This window comes from Salmo trutta, chromosome 1 (assembly GCF_901001165.1).
Source record: "Salmo trutta chromosome 1, fSalTru1.1, whole genome shotgun sequence".
In the NCBI taxonomy this organism is placed as follows: domain Eukaryota; kingdom Metazoa; phylum Chordata; class Actinopteri; order Salmoniformes; family Salmonidae; genus Salmo; species Salmo trutta.
This window is the reverse complement of record NC_042957.1, coordinates 3,184,858-3,201,949: the sequence shown is the minus strand read 5'-3', so window position 1 is coordinate 3,201,949 and position 17,092 is coordinate 3,184,858.

Genomic DNA, 17,092 nt, shown 5'->3' with positions numbered 1-17,092 from the left:
AACCAGATATTGGGGCACACAGGAGCAGATGTTTACGTTTCTGAATTTGATGTGCAGAAGACTAACAGATGAACTGTCAGTGTACTCAGTTGAACTGTTGGCGATAATAGTTGCCCTCCAGTGGGTGGAGGACGTACAACCTGTTAGAATTATAGTATGCTTAGATTCTCTGATTCTCTGTTCTCTGTATTGAATAGTTTATCATCTGGTAAATCTAATAGGAGTGACCTACTATTGGAGGAATTTACATTATTATGGAGAATTGAGAGACCTGGGTGTCGTAGTGAGATTTTGCTGGGTCCCATGCACATACAGGTGTGGAAGGGATTAAAATTGAAGACCAGTTAGCCAAAAGAGCTTTGAAACTTGATATAATTGATATTAATGTTCCACTAGGTAGAGGTGAGGCCAAATGTAAGATCAGAGATATTTTGATAGACGTGTGGCAGAAGAGATAGGGACTCTGAGCACATTTATATGCCCTCCAAAGAAAGGTCGGTGGACCAAGAGTCAAAGGTCAGATTATGAAGGTAGAAGGTAGTGTTTGTTCGATTACGCTTGGGTACATTGTACATTGAACTCGTTATTACATGTGGTTGGCAGCATGTGAATAGTTTGTGTCTGGAGTGTATGGTCGCTCAAACGGTGGACAATGTTTTGTTATATTGTTGTAAGTATGTTGAAGAAGTGTAGGGTCATTGGACGGGGTTGGACGGGGGAGGGTTGGAAGGGATTTTGGGGATGGGGGAGGGTATATTAGAAGGTTTTAAAAAAAAATAATTGTTAGGTAGGAGGATTTATAAATGTTGTAAACCATGATTGAACATACAAACCAGTACAGTAGGTGGCAGTATGCACCTTTACCGTTGGTTTCCTGGACCGCCATTATTATCATAGAAGAAGAAGAAGAAGAAGAAGGCAGGCGTGACAACAACAATTTTGGAGATATGGCAAAGTGAAACTACTGTCTAGGTATCTAACGTTAGTTATCCGGCTAACGGCGTAGGCTGATATTAGATCATTTTAGCTCGTCCAATCATCTGTCTTTCATTCCTGACAGAAGGCTACAAGAAGTAACGGAATAAAGTAGCGACCAAAATAAATTATCTGAAAATCGTAACATTTTATGAGGAAAGGTTAGCAGACTTAGAATTTTGTTTAATAATATGAAAAAAAGGAATACAAAATAATATTATAACATTGACATTATTGTTAACAGCGTTTAAAAGTTATGATTACTAGATAGTTATCATGGTAACAACAGTAATACAAAACAATTTATAATACTACTATTAATAATAATAATAATAGTAATATAAATATTCATAATTTTATTATAATTATAATAATCAACTTTATATATATATATATTATATTAATCCCATTGTTAAATAGTCCATTCGTATTGCACGATTTTCAGTATGTTTTTTCATTTTGGACATACTGCACTATAGTACACAATTTCCCATACATTGCGTCACAGTAAAAGAAAAAGGAGGGTCTATTCTACTCAGGAATACCTCTAGTTACCAAATCCACAGTGTACAACCCAAGGAACATCGCTGCTCATTTGGCGGCCCTTATAGAGCGGCCCATCGATTTAAATCCAATCGTTTTTTTTTCTCTTCATATTGGGACATACATATTGCGCTGTACAAAATGATCTGTATGTTGTGTCACAGTTCAAGGGGGGGATCCATTGCATCTCGGGAGCAGTTCTCTGGGTGTCAACTGGGTTGATTTGAAAACGACAAGTTGTCATTTTGTATGGTGCAATAAACGCTAGGAGTACACACACAAAACATATTGTTTACCATTTAGGCTTGAAAAAAATGAAGAAATTACATATCTTATAAAAAATACTTTTAATTATTCTTTGTATGATAATTAGTATCAAATATATCGATAATTGTGCACATTTTCCCTGTAATTATTCATTTTTCAAAGTATACAGGAGGGACTTTCATTCTGAAGGATTCCAAAAATCCGTGATCTAGAAATATGTAGATAGATTTGCATGATTCACACCGGTCTAGCTACCTGTGTAACCGATGTGAAATGGCTAGCTAGTTAGCGGCGGTGCGCGCTAATAGCGTTTCAATCAGTGACGTCACTCGCTCTGCGACATGAAGTGGTTGTTCCCCTTGCTGTTGATGTGTGCAGAGGGTCCCTGGTTCGGTCCCTGGTTCGAGCCCAGGTTGGGGCGAAGAGAGGGACGGAAGCTATACTGTTACACCTGAATGTGCGCTACATCAGAAAGTGTATCCAAATTCACAATTGTTATCTTTGCAAAACAGATGCATTATTTAAACATTACATCAAAAAATTCATTCGCAAGATGGATTTCAATTTGTCGCTAGCGTATTATAACTGAAGCTTCCGTTTAATGTTTGACATATTTTACTTGTAGAGCGAGAATGAAGTGCGATTACAAAAACAAGTGCCCAGTGGATGTAAATCTGAAGATTAAAGGTTCCTGAACAAATTGTGTGAAATATCTGTAGCAATTGCAAATCAAAGAAAAAACGATTTATAATTCACGACGACCCAATAGATGATACATGTATTTATCTAATCTAACTGTTGTAATAAAATATTTACTAATTTGTTTTTGACAATTCATAATCCAGTTGGCGATTTCTCCATCCCCTGAAACGGAAGCGTGCCAAAGCAGCCACCAGGTGGTACCAATGAAACGTTGTCATGGTAGTGGATGCAGCACCTACCTGTTTTATAAACCCTCCTTAAAAACGGCTGTATATTTATAATGTGTATTATTATTTGTCTCTTGTTGTTTTGTTTTATGAATTGCCAGTGCCTGTCAATGTAGGCAATCATATGTGAAATACACAAATTCAGTTTTTAATTATATAAATATAAATATATATTTATTGAAACAGAAATAGCTTATAATAATCAGATATGGTTTTCCATAACAGCACAGAGGGTAGCCTATAATGAGGCTTGATGTCACTACTTCACTTTAGATACAGTAGCCAGGCATTATACCACTATACCAATATTTCAAGTAAAGCCCATATGTGACTGATCACCTCTTTCTGGGCGTTTGTCACATCACTGTATCTCCTGTCTAACATCTATATCTCTGGATGCCTTCCAAATGGCACCTTATTCCCTATATAGTGCACTACTTCTAACCAGAGCCATGTGGGCCCAGTACACTGTATAGGGAATAGGGTGCCATAGGGCTCTGGTCAGAAGTAGTGCACTATATAGGGAATAGGGTGCTATAGGGCTCTGGTCTAAAGTAGTGCACTATATATATTAGGGAATAGGGTGCTATAGGGCTCTGGTCTATAGTAGTGCACTATATAGGGAATAGGGTGCTATAGGGCTCTGGTCAGAAGTAGTGCACTATATAGGGAATAGGGTGCTATAGGGCTCTGGTCTATAGTAGTGCACTATATAGGGAATAGGGCTCCATAGGGCTCTGGTCAGAAGTAGTGCACTATATAGATAGGGGATAGGGTGCCATTTCAGATGCGAATTCTGACATAATTTCCAACATTTAAAAACAAACTGTGTGATAATAATAAGTCTTAGTGAGAACAACTTTAGTAATATCTCTTTAATAAACAGGGAAAAACTATCATTACTGTTTTATATCATACACCACACACATCAGTACATATACATGTTTGATCTGTCAAAAGGTGAATACAGTATACAATATCATCTGGTATATTTCTTTTCACTTTCAAAGACTATATTTATTTTCTCTTCTGGGATGATGAAACAGTCTGATCTACAGTAAGGCTTTTGACATGACATTTCTCAGCATAATATTTTATATATATATATTTTTAAATCTAAAACCCAGAACACACACCAATTGGACTTTTAGCACCATGTGTTTCAGAATATTCATATTATTCCCACAATAATAAGAGCTTAGTGGACATCCGTTTTTTATTTTTCAAAAGAACGGGGATTATAGGAAACAATTTACTACCTTTTTTTTTTTTTTTAAACATATTTAACAAATAAATCATTCTGTATCATCTCAACATGAGTTGTTTCATTTTATTTTTCATAATAATTCTGCTAGGATTGTAGCAAAGGGTTTTTATAACTGACATTGTTCCAACCTTTTTGAATACCCCTAGACAAATGATATAGGCGTATCCTAATAAAATTGTGAACATATATTAAAGAGCGACTGCCCCGAAAAAACTACTTCTCATTTTAAAAAACGGCCCTATATGGCGTTAATATGAGTCAAAATCATTTATTCTAGTGTGATTTCAGTCATAAAGTCTCGTCCAAAAACAGAAATGTGCGATACGTTCGAACACAATGGTATGCCACTGAATGATGGCTACTATAAACGTTTTCTGTGGGTTAGGTTTATTTGAATCCTGCCCACATACCCACAGTATGGCAGCACCCAAGTAATCCTCAATTTGGAGGACAGCTGCATTGGACCCGATCATAATGCCCATGGCCAATTCAGTTTGACATTCGATATCGCTATGGAGCTAGTTAGAGACCATCAGTAAATTACACAATGTACATGGGACAATTTTTTATTTTTTTAAGTCAATAGCTCCAAATTTCGATGACTTAAAAAGCTCCAATCAGCTCTACAGTTTTGTAATTCATATACAAATATTGAAAGCATTTGATGAGAAAACTAAAATATTGTTCCATTTTACATTGTGTTTATTGACGGTTCCCTAACTATCCCCAGAGAACCTATCCAAAGTCAAACCAATTTTGCCACTGTCGCACACCAGCCTGCTGAAGCTAAATTGCGAAATAATTTGGCTAACTCTTCCTATTTGCGAACACACATAAGAGACACACACCTCAAAACCAACTCACGTTTGAATTCAGTCGTGCCCGTTAGCACTTCTTAATCAACCAAAGCTAAAAGAGGACAAATCAGGAAGTGCAGTCGCCCTTTAACAATCTAGCACAATCTAAAAAAAAAAAAAAAAAAAAAATTGAATCAATATTTAACTAACCAATATTCCCCAATAGCATCGATAATAAATGTCATAAAATCAGCAGCAATTTATACCTTAATTGATAACCTTAGTCGCCTTGATTGGAATATTAAAATCCATCTTTTTAAACAAAATATTACAACCAATTCTACAGTAACAACAGAAATAGATACGTACAGGATTAGGACACAGAGATGACAGGAGTAATACAACACAGTAATCACCTTCTATACTTTTCCACACATTCCTTTGATCAGAAGAGCTTTATGCCTCTGGCCTGGGTGCTTGCCCCCCCAAAAAAATTATGCATTTTGTTTCTTGTTTGTTTAATTGTTTTAACCTCTCAAAGCAAAAATAAATCATCCTAGTGCAGATTGGATCATTTACAATTGAAATGAAAGCTTAAAAAAAAACATTATGATAATAAAACATTACATTAACTTAAGACAGCTGTTTGTTGTAGTTGTTTTGTGCAGATTGATTGAGAAATCCTAAAATGGTGGCACCTTGTTTAGAGAGAGAGAGAGAGAGAGAGAGTTGTGTTTCACTGTAAACTGTGAGGGGTTGAGGTGCCTGCTTGTTCTTCCCGAGCATTGAGTGTTTTTGGAGACAGGCAGGTCCCTCAGATGGCGGAGGGACTGACGGAGGACAAGGCCATGCTCTGAGAGAGAGAGAGACCTGTGGGCAGGAGGGAGGCAGAGAGACTCAGCAGTCTCTGTGGTGGTAGCACCTCTAGATCAGCGTTCAGCACCAGGTTTATTCATTTATTAACAAACTAAAATGCACTTTTTTATTTTTTTTATCTGAGCATTTTGGCTCTAATTGAGAACTGATGACGGCCATGATACAAATACACAGAACTAAACCGAATGGAAACAAATATATCAATGGCCTGCTACACATCAATGCATTCAGAGATTTCAGAAAGAAAGAGAGAGGGGACATTGTACAGAAAGAGAAAGAGAAGAGAGAGAGAGAGCGTTAACATGCTTATATGTTTTCAAGGGGGCACCTCACGATGAGCTCTAGGCATGCTGGGAAAATGGCGTGAGAACCAGGGAATGAGGTGTTCACAGAGTCTGCGTTTACGCTTCTCCACAGAGCTGTTTTTGGAATCTATTATGACGTCATCGTCCAATCCGATGATGGAGATATGTGGAACTATTCAACCCCGCCATGAAACACTTCGTCAACATTTGCCGTTGCTCTAAAACCTGGTCTTTTTTTTCCCCCCTTCCACTTTTTGTGCAGGTATTTTTCCATTTGGCTAGACGTTTTGTTCACAAGACTAACTACAGGCAGGAAAAAGGTTAGCGTGTTGGCACTACAAATCATTCATCTGGCAAGACATTAGAATAATCAGAAGGCATAGACAAAAGTACATAACAATCATAGACCACATTATCCATCTCTATAGACCACATTATCCATCTCTATAGACCACATTATCATCTCTATAGACCACATTATCCATCTCTATTGACCACATTATCCATCTCTATAGACCACATTATCCATCTCTATAGACCACATTATCCAGCTCTATAGACCACATTATCCATCTCTATAGACCACATTATCCATCTCTATAGACCACATTATCCATCTCTATAGGTCACATTATCCATCTCTATAGGTCACATTATCCATCTCTATAGACCACATTATCCATCTCTATAGACCACATTATCCATCTCTATAGACCACATTATCCATCTCTATAGACCACATTATCCAGCTCTATTGTAGCTGTGTCCAGCTGTCATCTGTCCAGCTGTCTCCAACACACCTAGTTTGTGTCCCAATGGCACCCTATTCTCTACATAGTGCACTACTTTTGAAGAGGGCCCATAGGGCTCTGGTCTAAAGTAGTGCACTATGTAGGGAATATGGAGCCCTTTTGGATGCTCCCCTACAACCCCATAATGGTATTGAGGACATTCACTACAGTATCTATTCTCTTCTGATTCCCAAACCAACCAACCAGCGATCCAGTTCGCTTCAAACAAAGAAGAAGGGTGAACCTCCCCACACAACTCAGGTATGACCCAGGAACGACCCAGGCTCAGGAACAACCCAGGCTCAGGTACAACCCAGGCTCAGGTACGACCCAGGCTCAGGTACGACCCAGGCTCAGGTACAACCCAGGTACAACCCAGGCTCAGGAACAACCCAGGAATAACCCAGGCTCAGGTACAACCCAGGAACAACCCAGGCTCAGGTACGACCCAGGCTCAGGAACAACTCTGGAACAACCCAGGAACAACCCAGGCTCAGGTACAACCCAGGCTCAGGTACAACCCAGGAACAACCCAGGCTCAGGTACAACCCAGGCCCAGGAACAACCCAGGAACAACCCAGGTACAACCCAGGCTCAGGTACAACCCAGGCTCAGGTACAACCCAGGAACAACCCAGGCTCAGGAACAACCCAGGAACAACCCAGGAACAACCCAGGCCCAGGAACAACCCAGGCTCAGGTACAACCCAGGAACAACCCAGGCCCAGGAACAACCCAGGCTCAGGTACAACCCAGGAACAACCCAGGCCCAGGAACAACCCAGGAACAACCCAGGCCCAGGAACAACCCAGGCTCAGGTACAACCCAGGAACAACCCAGGCCCAGGAACAACCCAGGAACAACCCAGGCTCAGGAACAACCCAGGCTCAGGAACAACCCAGGCTCAGGAACAACCCAGGAACAACCCAGGCTCAGGTACGACCCAGGAACAACCCAGGTACGACCCAGGCTCAGGTACGACCCAGGAACAACCCAAGCTCAGGAACAACCCGGGCTCAGGTACGACCCAGGCTCAGGTATAACCCAGGAACAACCCAGGCTCAGGTACGACCCAGGAACAACCCAGGCTCAGGTACGACCCAGGCTCAGGTACGACCCAGGTACGACCCAGGCTCAGGTACGACCCAGGCTCAGGTACAGCTGATGTTCACATATTACCTTGCTTTTATTTCCCCTGTTGTCTGTCCTCCTCAGAACGAAAGATTGAGTTTCACAGACAAAGTACCCAACTTCTGGTTCTGGTATGGAATCAGCTTCATCGTCACAGTAACTACAACTGTTATTATTATTATGATGATTTTATACCAGTTTCACTCTTTATGTTGTTATTGGCCCTATGTCAAATAGGTTGTTTGGTGTGTAGTCGTCTCGGACCTGCGTCCCAAAAGGCACCCTATTCCCTATATACGGTGCACTACTTTTGACCAGGGCCTATATAGTGTACTAGTGTCTGGGCCCTTGTAGTGCACTACATAGGGAACAGGGTGCCATTTGGGACACACTCTTGGTTATTGTACTGGGCACAAGATACAGAAAGACAATATCTGGTGTAGTAGTTGTTGTTAGTGAAGCTGGCTGCCGTGGTTGGACAGGAGCACCTGGAGGAACAACACCTGTTTTCCTCTTGTAACCCCTGGGGGGGACGGGGACTGGGGGGACGACGTATTGGGGAGTCTTAAATGTTTCCTCAGCTAGTCTCTACCTGGGTGAAAGTTAGTGACCATGTACTGTGTATTCATGATCAATGTAATATAATAATATAATAATATATCATATAATATAATAATATATAATATAATAATATAATAATATAAAATAATAATATATAATATAATAATATATAATATAATAATATATCATATAATATAATAATATGTAATATAATAATATAATAATATAAAATAACAATATATAATATAATAATATATAATATCATAATATATCATATAATATAATAATATATAATATAATAATATATAATATAATATATAATATAATAATATATAATATAATAATATATAATATAATATATAATATAATAATATATAATATAAAATAATAATATATAATATAATAATATATAACAATACATAATATTATATAATAATATATAATATAATAATATAATATATAATATAATAATATAATATAATAATATATAATATAATAATATAATATAATAATATAATATAATAATATATAATATATAATAATATATAATATAAAATAATAATATATAATATAATAATAATATATAATAATAATATATGCCATTTAGCATCAAGTGTCCAAAGCGTCAAGTGTACATACATTTTATATGTACTGGGTGGCACCAGTGGGAATTGAACACACAACCCTTGGCATTACAAGTGTCATGCTCGCGAGCCACAAGACTACGTTTGGCCTCTGAGCTAAAGCCTATTCTGAAATGTGTCTTTAGAAGAGTTGTATGAGTTAAATAATGATTCAACTATACTGGTTTAATGTGATGATATAAGCACCATAGAATGAAGGGTAACATAGCCATGCCATCTAGCGTTGAGTAGCAACAGGCTATGATGGCATACAGAGGGAATCACAGTGTATTTACTTTCACCTGATTTTGATGTACATGCCCTACAGTATATATCGTTAATATAGACCTGAAGACACAATGTCACATATCCCTAAAGTATACATCCTTAACCTACACGCCTTTATACCTATATTAGATATATCTAAAGGGAGAGTGTCTATGTTTTTTGTTGTTGTTACAGGGTAAGAAGGATGCACCATGGAATCAATGTCTACCAGGCAGCCAACTCACACAAAAACACAACTCACACAAAACACACAGCCTCACACATGTGAGAGAAAAATGTAATAAAACAGTTGGCGCTATCCCAGAAGACAACAGCTTACCAGAATGCATTGCAGTATGAGGAAGGATGGAGACCCGTGAGGACATGCCGTGTTTGCGTCCCAAATGGCACCCTATTCCCTACGTAGTTCACTACCCCTTTTAGCCCTGGTCAAAACTAGTGCACTACCCCTATAGGCCCTGGTCAAAACTAGTGCACTACCCCTATAGGCCCTGGTCAAAACTAGTGCACTACCCCTATAGGCCCTGGTCAAAACTAGTGCACTACCCCTATAGGCCCTGGTCAAAACTAGTGCACTACCCCTATAGGCCCTGGTCAAAACTAGTGCACTACCCCTATAGGCCCTGGTCAAAACTAGTGCACTACCCCTATAGGCCCTGGTCAAAACTAGTGCACTAAATAGCCCATGACTGCGTCGAGAGACCCCTGAGTCAGCTGGTTCAGTGGTCATGATCCTATTGGTCCTGAGGAACCAATCCCTGGTTTGGTTTGTTTGTTGATTTATTGATGTTTTTGTTTACTGTGGTGTAAAAGCTTGACTCTTCAATCTATTATATTCAGACAACATAAAAGCAAAAAGATCACTGACTTTCAGAAAACATAGAAGAAGAAGTTGCATACCGACAGGAAGGAGAATTATACTGAGATTACCGACAGGAAGCAGTATTATACTGAGATTACCGAGTCTGACATTTCACTGGAGCTGACCCAGTCACTAGTCTTAGCCCTACATACCAAGATGGTGAATGGTTGTAGTCTTATAGCCCTACACACCAAGATGGTGAATGGTTGTAGTCTTATAGCCCTACACACCAAGATGGTGAATGGTTGTAGTCTTATAGCCCTACATACCAAGATGGTGAATGGTTGTAGTCTTATAGCCCTACACACCAAGATGGTGAATGGTTGTAGTCCGATAGCCCTACACACCAAGATGGTGAATGGTTGTAGTCTTATAGCCCTACATACCAAGATGGTGAATGGTTGTAGTCTTATAGCCCTACACACCAAGATGGTGAATGGTTGTAGTCTTATAGCCCTACATACCAAGATGGTGAATGGTTGTAGTCTTATAGCCCTACACACCAAGATGGTGAATGGTTGTAGTCTTATAGCCCTACATACCAAGATGGTGAATGGTTGTAGTCTTATAGCCCTACACACCAAGATGGTGAATGGTTGTAGTCCGATAGCCCTACACACCAAGATGGTGAATGGTTGTAGTCTTATAGCCCTACATACCAAGATGGTGAATGGTTGTAGTCTTATAGCCCCACACACCAAGATGGTGAATGGTTGTAGTCTTATAGCCCTACACACCAAGATGGTGAATGGTTGTAGTCTTATAGCCCTACACACCAAGATGGTGAATGGTTGTAGTCTTATAGCCCTACACACCAAGATGGTGAATGGTTGTAGTCTTATAGCCCTACACACCAAGATGGTGAATGGTTGTAGTCTTATAGCCCTACACACCAAGATGGTGAATGGTTGTAGTCTTATAGCCCTACACACAGATATGTCAGCACCTTGTAATGGCAGTGCACCTCATTGCATGTCCTCACTTCAGTATCTCCAGTCATTCAGCCCTGCCCCCTCTGGTTAGTAACCAGGAAGTGAAGGTTGGCACGGCAACCCCTCTGTTCAGCCGTCCAGGAACAGAAAGTGAACGTCGTCATGGGAACGGCACCATAGGAGGGGTGAAAGGGCAGAGCAGCAACCAGGGGTGGAACCAAACCATTGGCAAGACAACAGGGCTGTGTGATCGGGGCTGGGGGAGAAACACACACACACACACACACACACACACACACACACACACACACACACACACACACACACACACACACACACACACACACACACACACACACACACACACACACACACACACACACACACCCTCCCTGTCACACACTGTCCTCGTGTTCTTTTCCACCCCTGGCAAGACCCTCTCACCCCGTCAGTCTCCTTCTCTCTCTCCCCCCTGCCTGACCTCTAACCTCAGCAGGTCACAGAGGGGTCAGAGAGAGCCCAGGTAGGTATCCCCCCCCCCATGTCTAAGTCAGTACAGTACTAATGCTTACTTAATAACACTATTATCATGCCACACTGACACACAATGTCAAAACACACGTTATACCCAGACAACTAGTCAAGTAAAGGAACTAACTGGCAAATTAAATGCATTCATTCACCTTTTCCCATTTGTTTGTGCAGTAGCCCTCTCTGGAAATTAGTGTTGAGCTCCTATAGACCATAGACTCAGGAGTAGCCAGCTCCTATAGACTCAGGAGTAGCTAGCTCCTATAGACTCAGGAGTAGCCAGCTCCTATAGACTCAGGAGTAGCCAGCTCCTATAGACTCAGGAGTAGCCAGCTCCTATAGACTCAGGAGTAGCTAGCTCCTATAGACTCAGGAGTAGCCAGCTCCTATAGACTCAGGAGTAGCTAGCTCCTATAGACTCAGGAGTAGCCAGCTCCTATAGACTCAGGAGTAGCCAGCTCCTATAGACTCAGGAGTAGCCAGCTCCTATAGACTCAGGAGTAGCTAGCTCCTATAGACTCAGGAGTAGCCAGCTCCTATAGACTCAGGAGTAGCCAGCTCCTATAGACTCAGGAGTAGTTAGCTCCTATAGACTCAGGAGTAGCTAGCTCCTATAGACTCAGGAGTAGCCAGCTCCTATAGACTCAGGAGTAGCTAGCTCCTATAGACTCAGGAGTAGCTAGCTCCTATAGACTCAGGAGTAGCTAGCTCCTATAGACTCAGGAGTAGCTAGCCCCTATAGACTCAGGAGTAGCTAGCTCCTATAGACTCAGGAGTAGCTAACCCCTATAGACTCAGGAGTAGCTAGCCCCTGTAGACTCAGGAGTAGCTAGCCCCTGTAGACTCAGGAGTAGCTAGCTCCTATAGACTCAGGAGTAGCTAGCCCCAGTAGACTCAGGAGTAGCTAGCTCCTAGACTCAGGAGTAGCTAGCTCCTATAGACTCAGGAGTAGCTAGCCCCAGTAGACTCAGGAGTAGCTAGCTCCTATATACTCAGGAGTAGCTAGCCCCTATAGACTCAGGAGTAGCTAGCTCCTATAGACTCAGGAGTAGCTAGCCCCTATAGACTCAGGAGTAGCTAGCTCCTATAGACTCAGGAGTAGCTAGCTCCTATAGACTCAGGAGGGAACATGGCACACCTGTATTGTATTGTATTGACTAGTCCTAGAGGTCAAGGAGCTAGGAGCTAGGAGCTAGGAGCTAGAAGCTAGGAGCTAGGAGCTAGGGGAGACTTTGGCTTTGTTTTGAACTGCTCTACCAGTAGCCAGCACAGTTGACCTGTACTCCCTCTGCAGTAATTCTCATTCACAGCACACTGCAAAGACGAGTATACCGTTTAACACTCACTGCAACGTGTTGAGTAAAAAATAAATCACAAATAAAATATGGTGCATTCAGGCAAAGTATCATCATCAGCAGCGTTTTAACGAGTACAAAAAGAAAAGGACAACAACAACAAGAGTGGAAGTATAACAATACGATAGAAATATGAACACAAGCTTGGCAACGTTTCTGTTTTGGAAAACCCTACGACAAGTATTTGTACCCGATGAGCTTATTGTTCAACCTAATACCTCCGTGGTAAAACAAACTTTAAAAGAAAGAGTCGGAAAAAGGCGAGGGAGAGAGAATGAAAGAGTGTGGAGGAGAAAGAGAGAGGATGCGGTAGAGTACAGAACACTGATAGTGTCTCTCTAGCAGCGGGGAATGCTGGAGGAATAGTGAAACAGCGGGGAATGCTGGAGGAATAGTGAAACAGCGGGGGAATGCTGGAGGAATAGTGAAGCAGCAGGGGAATGCTGGAGGAATAGTGAAACAGCAGAGAATGCTGGAGGAATAGTGAAGCAGCAGGGGAATGCTGGAGGAATAGTGAAACAGCGGGGAATGCTGGAGGAATAGTGAAACAGCGGGGGATGCTGGAGGAATAGTGAAACAGCGGGGAATGCTGGAGGAATAGTGAAACAGCAGGGAATGCTGGAGGAACAATGAAACAGCAGGGAATGCTGGAGGAATAGTGAAACAGCAGGGAATGCTGGAGGAATAGTGAAACAGCGGGGAATGCTGTAGGAACAGTGAAACAGCAGGGAATGCTGGAGGAATAGTGAAACAGCAGGGAATGCTGGAGGAATAGTGAAACAGCAGGGAGTGCTGGAGGAATAGTGAAACAGCGGGGGATGCTGGAGGAATAGTGAAACAGCGGGGAATGCTGGAGGAATAGTGAAACAGCGGGGGAATGCTGGAGGAATAGTGAAACAGCAGGGAATGCTGGAGGAATAGTGAAACAGCAGGGAATGCTGGAGGAATAGTGAAACAGCAGGGAATGCTGGAGGAATAGTGAAACAGCGGGGGAATGCTGGAGGAATAGTGAAACAGCAGGGAATGCTGGAGGAATAGTGAAACAGCAGGGAATGCTGGAGGAATAGTGAAACAGCGGGGGAATGCTGGAGGAATAGTGAAACAGCAGGGAATGCTGGAGGAATAGTGAAACAGCAGGGAATGCTGGAGGAATAGTGAAACAGCAGGGAATGCTGGAGGAATAGTGAAACAGCAGGGAATGCTGGAGGAACAATGAAACAGCAGGGAATGCTGGAGGAATAGTGAAACAGCAGGGAATGCTGGAGGAATAGTGAAACAGCGGGGGAATGCTGGAGGAATAGTGAAACAGCAGGGAATGCTGGAGGAATAGTGAAACAGCAGGGAATGCTGGAGGAATAGTGAAACAGCGGGGGAATGCTGGAGGAATAGTGAAACAGCAGGGAATGCTGGAGGAATAGTGAAACAGCAGGGAATGCTGGAGGAATAGTGAAACAGCAGGGAATGCTGGAGGAATAGTGAAACAGCAGGGAATGCTGGAGGAACAATGAAACAGCAGGGAATGCTGGAGGAATAGTGAAACAGCAGGGAATGCTGGAGGAATAGTGAAACAGCGGGGAATGCTGTAGGAACAGTGAAACAGCAGGGAATGCTGGAGGAATAGTGAAACAGCAGGGAATGCTGGAGGAATAGTGAAACAGCAGGGAGTGCTGGAGGAATAGTGAAACAGCGGGGGATGCTGGAGGAATAGTGAAACAGCGGGGAATGCTGGAGGAATAGTGAAACAGCGGGGGAATGCTGGAGGAATAGTGAAACAGCAGGGAATGCTGGAGGAATAGTGAAACAGCAGGGAATGCTGGAGGAATAGTGAAACAGCAGGGAATGCTGGAGGAATAGTGAAACAGCGGGGAATGCTGTAGGAACAGTGAAACAGCAGGGAATGCTGGAGGAATAGTGAAACAGCAGGGAGTGCTGGAGGAATAGTGAAACAGCAGGGAATGCTGGAGGAATAGTGAAACAGCGGGGAATGCTGGAGGAATAGTGAAACAGCAGGGAATGCTGGAGGAACAGTGAAACAGCGGGGAATGCTGGAGGAACAGTGAAACAGCAGGGAATGCTGGAGGAACAATGAAACAGCAGGGAATGCTGGAGGAATAGTGAAACAGTGGGGAATGCTGGAGGAATAGTGAAGCAGTGGGGAATGCTGGAGGAACAATGAAACAGCAGGGAATGCTGGAGGAATAGTGAAACAGCAGGGAATGCTGGAGGAATAGTGAAACAGCAGGGAGTGCTGGAGGAATAGTGAAACAGCGGGGGATGCTGGAGGAATAGTGAAACAGCGGGGAATGCTGGAGGAATAGTGAAACAGCGGGGGAATGCTGGAGGAATAGTGAAACAGCAGGGAATGCTGGAGGAATAGTGAAACAGCAGGGAATGCTGGAGGAATAGTGAAACAGCAGGGAATGCTGGAGGAATAGTGAAACAGCGGGGAATGCTGTAGGAACAGTGAAACAGCAGGGAATGCTGGAGGAATAGTGAAACAGCAGGGAGTGCTGGAGGAATAGTGAAACAGCAGGGAATGCTGGAGGAATAGTGAAACAGCGGGGAATGCTGGAGGAATAGTGAAACAGTGGGGAATGCTGGAGGAATAGTGAAACAGCGGGGAATGCTGGAGTAATAGTGAAACAGCGGGGAATGCTGGAGGAACAGTGAAACAGCGGGGAATGCTGGAGTAATAGTGAAACAGCGGGGAATGCTGGAGGAATAGTGAAACAGCGGGGAATGCTGGAGGAATAGTGAAACAGCGGGGAATGCTGGAGGAATAGTGAAACAGCAGGGAATGCTGGAGGAACAGTGAAACAGCGGGGAATGCTGGAGGAACAGTGAAACAGCAGGGAATGCTGGAGGAACAATGAAACAGCAGGGAATGCTGGAGGAATAGTGAAACAGTGGGGAATGCTGGAGGAATAGTGAAGCAGTGGGGAATGCTGGAGGAACAATGAAACAGCAGGGAATGCTGTAGGAATAGTGAAACAGCGGGGAATGCTGGAGGAATAGTGAAACAGCGGGGAATGCTGGAGAAAAATTGAAACAGCGGGGAATGCTGGAGGAATAGTGAAACAGCGGGGAATGCTGGAGGAATAGTGAAACAGCAGGGAATGCTGGAGGAACAGTGAAACAGCGGGGAATGCTGGAGGAATAGTGAAACAGCGGGGAATGCTGGAGGAATAGTGAAACAGCGGGGAATGCTGGAGGAACAATGAAACAGCAGGGAATGCTGGAGGAATAGTGAAACAGCGGGGAATGCTGGAGGAACAGTGAAACAGCGGGGAATGCTGGAGGAACAATGAAACACTGTTTTTGCACCACACCTCTGTTCTGTTCATCATCACATCAACAGTGTGCTTGCTGTTTGATTGTTGCTTTTCGACAGTCTCCCCTCGTGACGTCCAAACTTATTTCAAAGTATTTTTCATATTTGACTTATTCGTATTCAGAATTTAGTTCTTTGTTTAAAAAAAAAAAAAAAAAACGAAGCAAAGTTCTTTGGAATGTCGTTACTCGGTTTTCTGGAAAGAAAGACACATTTCGCCCGGCAACCGTTGTGCTGTAAGTGCAGAAACACCTGCTAAACATTGTGCTGTCTTCTGTGCTAGAGAAATTCATAGCTATGATTTGTGTCCAAACTAAATGCTTGTCTCATCTGGATTCAACTGAATTCACTGCCAGACACGCACGTACCATAGACTAAGGTTTCCCAACTCCGGGTCCTCCAGTACCCCCCCCCCCAAAAAGGACACATTTGTGTTGTAACCCCCCTCCCCCTTCCCCAAAAAATAAAATAAAAATAAAACATAATTCAACTTGTCAAGAGCTTGAAGATTAGTTGACAAGTAGAATCAGTTGTGCTTGTCCGGGGCCACAACCAAAATATGTACTGTTGCTGGTACCAGAGGACTGGAGCTGAGAAACGCTGTCGTTGCTGGGCAACATCTAGCACGCTGTGACTGGCTACTACCAGCAGAGGTCCCTGTTTGTTACTCTATCGGTCGAACTTATGCCTATAAGCTCTGATTCAAGGTCAGTTTAGCCTGTTTCACCC